This window comes from Homarus americanus, unplaced genomic scaffold (genome assembly GCF_018991925.1).
Source record: "Homarus americanus isolate GMGI-L3 unplaced genomic scaffold, GMGI_Hamer_2.0 scaffold21353, whole genome shotgun sequence".
Lineage (NCBI taxonomy): Eukaryota > Metazoa > Arthropoda > Malacostraca > Decapoda > Nephropidae > Homarus > Homarus americanus.
Window position 1 is genome coordinate 55,513 of NW_024754247.1, and position 11,794 is coordinate 67,306.

Consider the following 11,794-nt stretch of genomic DNA (forward strand, 5'->3'; position numbering starts at 1 on the left):
ACAAGGGCGGTGGTGTGTGTGAGTGGAGGCAGACGGGTGGGTGGCAGGGGTCAGCTCCGGCACCAGCAGTAAGTGAGGGCGGCTGATAACCCGCCACCACCACTAAGCCGTCCCAACCCAGGTGCTGGAGGTGTCCGCTTACCATTGCCCCTCAAACTCCCCATGCCTCAACACTCAAGCCTTTCACACACACACACACACACACACGCACACACACTTGATATACTTTCCTTCTCCCAGCTAATAAGTATATAGTCGCATTCTATACAACATGTTTACACTCATTATTGTTTTGACTGATGAACGAGCTGAGGTTTACATGATTGTCTTACCTCTGTAGGGAACTATTTAAACTTGACTACTCTGTTACGCTATTGATGACAGTAGAAAAATTATGTTTAAGTTGAGTAATAAGATGCCTCCACAAATGGGTTTTCAGACGTGGTAGGATTTAACAGAAAGGCAACGCGAGATAAATGTGTAGGATCTCGAGAATAGTGCGAGACGAGACGAGACACTAAGGACGTCATCATCGGCCTATAGGCAGGAACAAGGTGGCTCTGTGGCCGTCAACATAGGGGGATGTGTGGGTGGGGTGGGGGTGACCAACCTCCCTAGTGTCACGCCCTTTGCCTCCATCACTTTTACCCATGACGAAATAACAAGAGGGGTCACTGACTGCTGTACGGAACACTGGCTGAGAGACTGCCAAAACGAAGTGGTGTTGACACGTCTTGTTACTCTTAGGGTTATATTCTGTTCGTTCAAGATAATCTCCCAGTACATATGTGACCCCCGTAGTCTGAGTGTGACGACGACACACTGACGATCACCATTTATCTTACTTGTGGTATTTGCGTTTATTCAGGACAAAGACTCAGGCTTAAGACTCCTGATTTTCATCCATGTTTATGAGGCAATAACCGAGACTAAATTGAGTAGGGTGATGACAGCGGCACTACATAAGTTGAGGCTTCGTTATTGTACACATCTTGATTACCCCAATGCTCGTCCTGTCATCTCTAGCGATAATTAGTGACCCCGATACTTGTTATAAACAGAATTGACATCATAGAGGTAGTATAAGGTATGAGGAGAATTGTTCAAGTATAAACGGAAGTGTTGCCAAGCGCTGGAACCCTGGAGCATGCCCATAGAGGCTTATTTCACTGGGATTATCTTGTGAATCCTGGTGTCTCATCACTTTACATAAACAAGCATCTGTTTAAAGTTTTTATAGACACATTAAAAAGAAGAAGCAGCAGATGCAGAATGGTTTAGTTTGGTCAGAATTACTTTGATATCAAGCCATTAGCACGACTACTTCTGTCATGCATTTATTTCTTCATCATTTCCACGACTTTACTTATTGTTCACAAGTTCAGTAGTGAGTAATATGTTTGCTGACATAGTTGACGTCGGGGGGAAATAAATAGTCTTGGTTCAAAAAAGCATCAAGCGCCGGCCAAAGAGATATTTTCACGGGCAGGGGAGGGAGAAAGTTTACAACACGCCGCACTTGACCCTAGCGTGAGAGGGTATCAACTCGTCGCGGGCCTGAAGCTGCTCTGGCCTCATGAACACTTATATTTTTCTATATTTTACTCACCGAGGAGCCAAGAGAGTGGAGATTAGTGCCACGTCGACACACTGAGCTTGTTGATCACTCGGGTACCATACAGTCACTGGGTAATGGGTTGTGGGGATGATCACGTTATCTCTGCCCTTTATCAATGACTTTAGTATACTTTATTGACCTGAAGTATACCTATCTTAACTGGAGTATATATTCAAGAACTGGCATATATGCTATTGTACGTGAAGTTTAAAATACACTTGTCGGTTTACTGTACTGTACGTGAATCACTTGTGTTGCATCATCCCTTGGTGCAACACACAGCCGCTATCTTTTCACATTATTTTCTGGAACATTGTGTCAAACAGATTTAGTAATTCAATATGGTTACCGATGATTGTGTTTAAACTACACTAAGACTTCAACTCCCTGTAGTTTCTTTGTCCATGATTGGTGTCACAATGAAATTTATTTTTCTCTTTATAAAAGTAAGGTTGATGAGCTTTTTGTTTTTCTGGTGTCATCAAACAATAAACGACAAATGACTGCAGTATTGTCAGACAACTAAAATATGCTTAGACACTTTTACAATACAAACATTGATATATGTAAACATACACAAACGGATCTGAATATAAAGAGAAATAAGTAAAAACAACAGATAAAGAATAAAGAATGGTAAAGGCAGGTGAGAATGGTTCCATCTGATAGACTCGGGGTCACCAGAAACAGTGTTTTATTACACGCTGTAGTGCCACCCTATGGTAATGTGAGATATTACGAAAGAACTTGTGTTTCACGTTTTCGTGGTTGCGACACATAGTTTAAAACCCTCTGTAAATTTATTTGAATGGATCATTTATTTAGATATTCGCTAAATACTTCTTTAGGTGTCTTGGGGAACAGTGATTCCATAATTTGTGTTGTTCTAAAGTAAACATCAGTAACAGTGACCAAAATATGGTGAATTTTATACAAATAACTTTGAAAAGTGTTGTAGTTTAACCAACCACTATACGTGTTTTAGAAAACAAATAAGAGTTAAGACTGAAAATAAGTACAAAAACTATATTAATATGATAATAGAATGAGTAACGTAGTTTACATTATGGTTGTATGTTTTATTTAACTTATATACCTACATCATATACTGAGTCTCAAATGTGTTCCAAACGCCGTACTAAAATGTGCATCCCACTTCTCGGATCAGATCACATATAGAATTGCACTGATTAATGAGGAGAGTAGTGCCAGTGTGCATGGATTTGATTAGCGTTAGTATGTGGGATGTGTCGCCACCCCGAGCTGGGTTAAGGTTACGCCTGTGACGAGACGCAGGTGGCCACCACATTCCCGCCAACAGATCAGGTGGCCCTCCCTCTCTACCACCACCACCCTCCCTCTCTACCACCACCACCACCACCCTCCCTCTCTACCACCACCACCCTCCCTCTCTACCACCACACCACCCCTCTCTCTCCCACCCACCACCTCCCTCTACCACACCACCCTCCCCACTCACCCACCCCCTACCACCACCCACCACCTCCCTCCCCACCCCTCCAACCTCCCAACTACCACCACCCCCCCCTCCCTCTACCACCACCACCACCACTCCCCTCCCCTCCTACCACCCCCCACCACCATCCTCTCTACCACCACCACCAATCCTCACCACTCCCCACCACCACCACACCCTCCCTCTCCCACCACCACCACCTCCCTCTACCACCACCACCCACCTCCCTCTACCACCACCACCACCACCACCCCTCCCCTCTACCACCACCCACCCACCACCACCACCACCACCTCCCCTACCACCACCACCACCTCCCTACCACCACCACCACCCCACCACCACCCCTCCCTCTCTACCACCACCACCACCACTCACCACCTCCCTCTACCACCACCACCTCTCTCTACCACCACCACCACCCTCCTCTCCACCACCACCACCACCACCACCACCCCTCTCTCTCCCACCACCACACCACCACCCTCTCTACCACCACCACCACCCTCTCCTCTACTCCCTCTCTACCACCACCACCACCACCCCTCCCTCTCACCACCCCACCACCACCACCCCCACCACCACCACCACCCCTCCCTCTCTACCACCACCACCACCACCACCACCACCCTCCCTCTCTACCACCACCACCCTCCCTCTCTACCACCACCACCACCACCCTCCCTCTCTACCACCACCACCACCCTCCTTACCAGCACACACTGCCCTCCTTCTTTACCACAACAACAACAACATATTTAAGGGCCAAAGAAAAATAAAATTCCTTCACAGTTTCACGTCACTACAAACTACTTTTCCAGGTATCACTCGCCTATAAAGTTGTCATGGGTAAAATGCCATGACCGTGAAGGATTTCCAGGAAGCGTAGGAGTCCTGTGTCTTGTCTATAAGTCAACGATAACCCTTCCCTGATCAAGACATCTTTATGGATATTCAACAGCAGTGTTTAATGTCATACGTCACACACATATGTCTTGAAGATTAACACCTGATCACAGACAATGTAAACAAGATCACGAACGTCCGAGCAATGCATGCAAACACACACACACACACACACACACACACACACACACACACACACACACTGTCTCATATCTGCAGTACGCATCTCCACCATCAAGTACAGCACTACTACTACTACTACTACTACTACTACTACTACTACTACTACTACTACTACTACTACGCTGGTGTGGAGGGACAGCCTACATGTATGTGTTGTAACCCGGAAATTGTCTCTGCCTGAGTTGCGGGTTTCCTCCTCACCTTTCTCCACTGACTTCTGGGAATGAGAAGCCAGTAATTAGTAGTGTGGAGGCAGGCAAGTGTCGAAACGCGGTAGGTTGATAATTAAGGATGAGTCGACATGGTTTGATAATATCTAGGATGCCGCGCGTCAGTTGGGTGGGTGGGTGGAGGGAGGGTGGGTGGGCGGATGTTGCTTGCTTCTCTCCTCTCGGTGTAGTAGCGGATGACAGGTGTAGGACAGGTATTCGCTTTGTTCCGTCGAGTAAGAACGCATTTTCCACACACACACACACACACACACACACACACACACACACTACGGTAACCTCTCCTCGATTATGGAGTTGTAACTTTATTTTTATTTATTTATTGTCGTAACTCTGATACTGTCTTACTGTCCTCCATCCTTTATCTGTTGTTATCAGTGTAACTATACGCCTGAGTTTGGGGATGACGCCTCGTTATCATCTGGGTCGATTGATGGTTCAGTTACCTTGTGTTAAAGTTCTCGTCTCTTTTTATCTTCACTAACTTTTGATTGTATTGGAAGGTTCATGTGAGGCTCTTAGGTGATAATTTGACCTTTTCTGCCTTGTGTACTGTAGTTTGATATCCGGTAGTATATTTTCACAAACACACACACACACACACACACACACACACACACACACACACACACACACACACACACGCACACGATGTATAAAGTCGTATCACATTCGGAATTTCCTTTTACTTGGTATATTATTTGTTTTCACGAGTTCTTGTAAGTCAGTACACATAACGTAGAGTAATTTACAGAGAGGATTCAGCCCTCAACGAATTTCCAAGTAAAATGACATCCCCTTACCTTTACCTTCACGCCACCACTAATGGGCCATAACAGGTACTACCGGGAAGAGTGTGTGCCGGGGGCGGTGTTGGGTCATACCAGTAGCCTGCCACAAGCTTACCATGGATACCGGGACCGCTACCTCCGACCCCACTGATACCACCACAGGAAGCGGAGGCGGTGTGAGAGGTGTGAATTATTGTAGCCACTGATAACAACACTCACCTGTGCCCACCTGTGTCTTGACGAGGTGGTGATTCATGCTTATTATGGTGTAAAGACGGGATTTATGAGCTGTTAGTCGTGTAGTATTATATTTTTTGTACATATTGTTCGTATTTTGTTCTGAACACAGTACATGTTGTTAGACTGTTGCCATCGGTGTTAAGGTGGAGGCGGGAGCTCGTCACTAGTCCGTCATTTCCTGTGTAGGCGACAAGGAAAGGTTAAGTTTCTCTTGACTACGTTTCCGTGACAAAACTGAACCATCATACAGAGAGAAGTAACAAGACCCACACGCTGACATATTGTGGTGCCAGACATTACTTCAGTCAGCACTCTCCTCATCGCTCGATCACCCGCAATAATCCACACCATCCGCTATTGCTCTGTCACTGAATTACCCACCCCCCTCTTCCTCCCTTCCCCTCTCCTTTTCCACTTCCCTTAGTGCTTACACGGACCAGTCTTCAGAGCCTTCCACCCCTACCCCCCGCCACAGACACACGCGCGACCCCTAACTCCACACTACTTAGTCACAAAAGTTACATCCGTCGGCTAGACATTTTTCTGGGTCTTCGTCATCCTAGTGTGGGAAAAAAAACCAGCCAGAGGTTAAATACGAGACATTAGTCGTACACATCACGTATCATTGTGTTAAATGACGAAGGTGATAGTGGTCAAAGAATGTTGTGGTTACTATCAGTGTATGAAGTTAATGTAAAACAATGGAAGAAATGAGTATGATTCTCTGCACGTTATGACTTTCCTCTTCACATTCTGGGAAAAAAAAAATCAAAAGCTACTCAGACGTCCGGAGGAAATTGGGTTGAGAAATATCCTGAATGAAGAAAAAATTGCTGGTTTTGGGTGAATAATTGTGTGTCTCAGTTGTATGTGTGTGTGAATAATTGTGTGTCTCAGTTGTATGTGTGTAAATAATTGTGTCTCAGTTGTATATGTGAATAATTGTATTAGTGAATGTGTGTGAATAATTGTGTGTGTCAGTGAATATGTTTGCTGTTTCTTAACCTATAGTGAAGCGGAGGGGAATTTTTACTTACAAACTACTGTAAGTAAATTCATAGGTAGACGCTTAAGACGACTCATACTATAGTGTCACAGATACTGTACATGTGCACTGTCACGGGTAGACACTGGTATAATCTCAGGTAAACTAACACAAGTAAACTATCAGTTATAAGCTAATAATAAGATTAGTTTAGTTATATTAAAATAGGTAGACTAGTAAAGGTATATTAATGCAGTATTACAGGTGTACTAATACAGCAACACAGGTAGATTAATAACACCACAGGTAGACTAATAATACCACAGGTAGACTAATAACACCACAGGTAGACTCATAACATCACAGGTAGACTAATAACACCACAGGTAGACTAATAACACCACAGGTTGACTAATAACACCACAGGTAGACTAATAACACCACAGGTTGACTAATAACTCCACAGGTAGACTAATAACACCACGGGTAGACTCATAACACCACAGGTAGACTCATAACACCACAGGTAGACTAATAACACCACAGGTAGACTAATAACTCCACAGGTAGACTAATAACACCACAGGTAGACTCATAACATCACAGGTAGACTAATAACACCACAGGTAGACCACAGGTAGACTAATAACACACAGGTAGACTAATAACCATCAGGTTGACTAATAACACCACGGGTGAATAATAACACCACAGGTAGACTAATAACACCACAGGTTGACTAATAACACCACGGGTGAATAAATAACACCACAGGTAGACTAATAACACCACCAGGTAAACTAATAACACCACACAGGTTGACTAATAACTTCCACGGGTAGACTATTAACACCACGAATTGAACTAATAACACCACAGGTAGACTAATAACTTACCACAGGTTGACTAATAACACCACGGGTAGACTAATAACACCACGGGTAGACTAATAACACCACAGGTAGACTAATAACACCACAGGTAGACTCTTAGCAGCATCACAGGTAGACTAATAACACCACAGGTTGACTAATAACACCACGGGTAGACTAATAACACCACAGGTAGACTAATAACACCACAGGTAGACTAATAACACCACGGGTAGACTAATAACACCACAGGTAGACTAATAACACCACAGGTAGACTAATAACTCCACAGGTAGACTAATAACACCACAGGTAGACTAATAACACCACAGGTAGACTAATAACACCACAGGTAGACTCATAACACCACAGGTAGACTAATAACTCCACAGGTAGACTAATAACACCACAGGTAGACTCATAACATCACAGGTAGACTAATAACACCACAGGTAGACTCTTAACAGCATCACAGGTAGACTAATAACTACATAACAGGTAGACTCAAAGGAACATCACAGGTGGTATAGGAGTTACCACAAATGGATCACAAGTCGACGAGCAATTAGTACAGGTTGGCTTACCTGTCCGGAGAGAGGACGCTAATCAGCTAAATGAAGGCAGGTAGATCCGGTGAGACCAATGGCTTAGTGTAGGCGTACGATAATGAGATAATTGTTACGGGCAGAGGGAGACAGTACGAGATAAAGGCCCTGGAGACCACCAGAGTAGCCGGACTTGCTACGTTGAGTCATGTTATTTCCGGCGGTTGTTACGGAGGCAATTTTTCTTTTCCCAGTGGGTGTTGCAGTCTCTTTATGTGTCTAGGCCAATTACCAGGTTGTAACTAGAGACGGGTCATTGTAAAGGAGGAGTTGTAAAGTTTTTTTGTTTTTGTTTTTTACTTGTGGGGACGATAAGGGGAGAGATCGGATGGTAGGTGTTGCTTTGGGAGCTTAGGAGGCATGGGGAAGTGGGATGGTAGACTTTTACCTGGTGGGGAGCTTATCTGATGTGGGGAGGGAGCTAGTATGGTAGATGTGATTTGGGGGAGTTTAAGAGGCGTGGGGAGGAAGGTAGTAGGGGAGCTTAGAAGGTATGGGGGAGGAAGATTGGATAGTAGTCTTCAGCTGGTGGGGAGCCTAGGAAGGGGTTCAGGGGTGGGAGATGTAGAGAGAATGATGATGTTGACGGAGAGGGTGGGGGGAAGAATGATAAACTGAGGGAAGATTAGAGAGATACTAAGACAAAAGTGATTGATGAATTATTAGAAAGGCCATGAGAACAGGATAGAGAGAATGAGTGAGAGAAGGAATGAGACAGCTATTTGAAGGTAGTAGGTAGTAGGCAGCTACCAAACAGGGAGGTACTACCGCCTGGGAAGATATTGGAAGCATAATGTGTTGTCTAATGGTAGACCCTGCTGCTATATGGCATCACGAAAATTGTGACCAAGTCCCATGTTGCTGATCTGACTTTCTGCCTCATTTACACACAATTGCAGGGTCTCAATTGTTTCTCTTACCATTGACAACACAACATACATATATTGTTTCTCACTATTGATTTTTTTTTTTATTTCTGTATTGTTTTCTTTCAATTCCCCTGCCTCGTGTGGGTCAGTAGAGTGTATATAGAAAGATATATGAAAGAGGGGGGGACGGGTGGAGAAAGGGGAAGAAGAGTGTGTAGAATCACCTGTGCTGTATAGCCCACAGGTCCAAGGCAAGTCACCATCACGAGGTATAAAAGGTTCCGCCCTCCGCACCCTCACACTTATTAATCACTCGAGAATATACAGTTTCTTCAGTTTATTACAGACGACCCAGAGTTTATATAGTATGGCATTTTACGAAGGTGCTGTCGAAATGTTATCGCGCGCGTGTGTGTGTGTGTACGTGGCAGATGTGTGTGTGAGTGTGGTAGGTGTGTGTGATTATCAAGGTATATGGTTATGGAAGTTTGTTATGGAAATAAAATTATACTTCTTTTAATACATACATACATACATACATACATACAATAGTAGTTAAATTTTATGACGTAACACTGGCCTAAAAGTATGTATACCAATATAAACTTTCTTATATCGTTGTTAGTGGCTGGCGTAAGGTCTATAATAATGGTGCTTTATCCATTATAGATTGTGTGTTTAAAGGTATTTTATGTGCCTGTACTGTACCTCCCTGTGTGTGTGTGTGGGAAACAATCTACCTGTGCCTTCTCAACACGTCTCATGTGTGCGGCAGGATGGAGGTGACGGAGGGCGGAGGGGAAGTTTATTTACAGGTGTGACCACTTGCGTATATATACTTTTACTTTCCACTATATACACCAACCTGCAGGGGAGGTGGGGGAATCTTTGAGCACGACCTTCTTAACTAACCTGCCGTGTGTGGGGGGAGAGAGGAGATGAAAAAGAGAGAGCAGATGTGTGTGTTTGATAAGGGGTGAGGAGAAGGAAGGAGGGAGGAGAAGGAAGGAGGAGAGAAGGAAGGGGGAGGGAAAGGAAGGAGGGAGGAGAAGGGAAGGAACTTTGAAGTATACATGTGTTGAGGTAAAATGGTGTTGGGAAAGAATTGAATATTGGAGTTTTGTCACGTACGGCGGCCCTGGTTTATTGTGCATCTATGCTCATCCTGTGTGCGTTAGCTCCAAAGGATTTCAGATTAGAGGTCACAAAGGGTATGTATAACAGTCCCCGGTGGTCAGGATATTATGGCACTGAATGTTAGAGTATTTTTTTTTTTTAGTTCTATACATAGAGGGTAACTTATTCACAACTGCGTGAGTACAGGAGTGTGAGGCAGTATGTCTGGCCGCATACTTTGTTATTCATATCTACGTGAGAGGTATTCAATCACGTTGTGTGTTTGGTTCTATACATGGGAACTGATATAGCTACTGAATGCAAAATGAAAAATGGATAGAATAAGGGCCAGTGTGTGTGTGTGTGTGTGTGTGTGTGTGTGTGTGTGTGTGTGTGTGTGTGTGTGTGTGTGTGCGCGTGCGTGTTGAGGTGCGGCCCGGGATGAAGGAGGGAGGGGCTAGGATGATATGAAAGATTGGGATATTGATGAAACTGAAGGGTGACAGCTGGTTAGGGTGAAGGATGAGGCCTGATACTTGTGGAGGTGAGGGGAGACGAAGACGGGTGAGGGGAAAAGGTGAAGACAAGTGAGGAGCTGATGAAGGCTGCAGAGTGAGGACAAGGATGGATGCTAGTGAAGGACCGAGAAATGGGTGCTTTCTAGGGCCGGGATGAAGGGATAGGGGAGGCTGGTGTGTGTGTGTGTGTGTGTGTGTGTGTGTGTGTGTGTGTGTGTGTGTGTGTGTGTGTGCCAGGACAGACAACTGGGTCGATGTGGCCAAGATGGATCACTCAGCCAGGGAGGAACTTCCTGCCCGACTTTATAAACTCTCGTGGGAATAATAAAAGACATGTATATTTTGGTCTTGTAAGCTCAGGGATGGTTGGCGAAGCATTACTGATTTAATCACAGTATAGCAAAAAATAAATAAATAAATATTTGAGGAGGCCGCGGACACGGTCACAAAATTGCCTCTTCCTAGTTATATACACCCAAGGTCGTATCTGTACCACCATGGTGATTATACACCTAAGATACGAAGAGTTATTAGGTTCTATTTACCTCCATGTGTGTGTGTGACATTGTAAGAAAACTACTGTAAAAAAAATGGAAATAAATGCATTATATCCACACAGGTAGATCACATTTAAGGTTTAATCAGGTGATCATTAGTTGTGCCCGTCAGCCTCACAGTCTGTAACAGTTGTACTACAGCAGAGACTAACTACCGTACACCTAGATTGGGGTCGCACTTTAGTTTGACTTTAGACGTAACGATTTTTTTTTTTTTTGTTCACCAGGAGACGATAGTGGAGGTGGATGACGTTATCAGTGCACGGGCTGAGCTGATTGGTGCTGACGTCATCTCCGCCACCACACTCCCGGGACACCATGACCCCTTGACACCACGACAAGTGACCCCTCTGGCCCCTTGACAACACGATAAGTGACACCTTGACATGACTATAAGTGATCCCATGACCCTTAACGCTACGATAAGTGACCCCCCATGACCTCTGATACCAAGATAAATGATCCCTGACACGACAATAAGTGACCCCATGACCCTTAACACGACAATAAGTGACCCTATGACCCTTAACACGACGATAAGTGACCCCATGACCCTTAACACGACAATAAGTGACCCCATGACCCTTAACATGACGATAAGTGACTCCATGACCCCCGACACCACGATAAGTGACCCCATGACCCCTGGTAGTACACTATGTGACCCTCGGTACCTCACAGTACAACTTAATCCCGTGAGCCTCGTGCCCACACAACGTGATCCGTCAGCCGTCACCTCCTGCACCTGTTGTGACCTCTGGGACCTCGTGATGTGGCCTCGTGACCCTTCTGTTCTCAATCAAATTCGTTGTCTCCCCACACCTCAT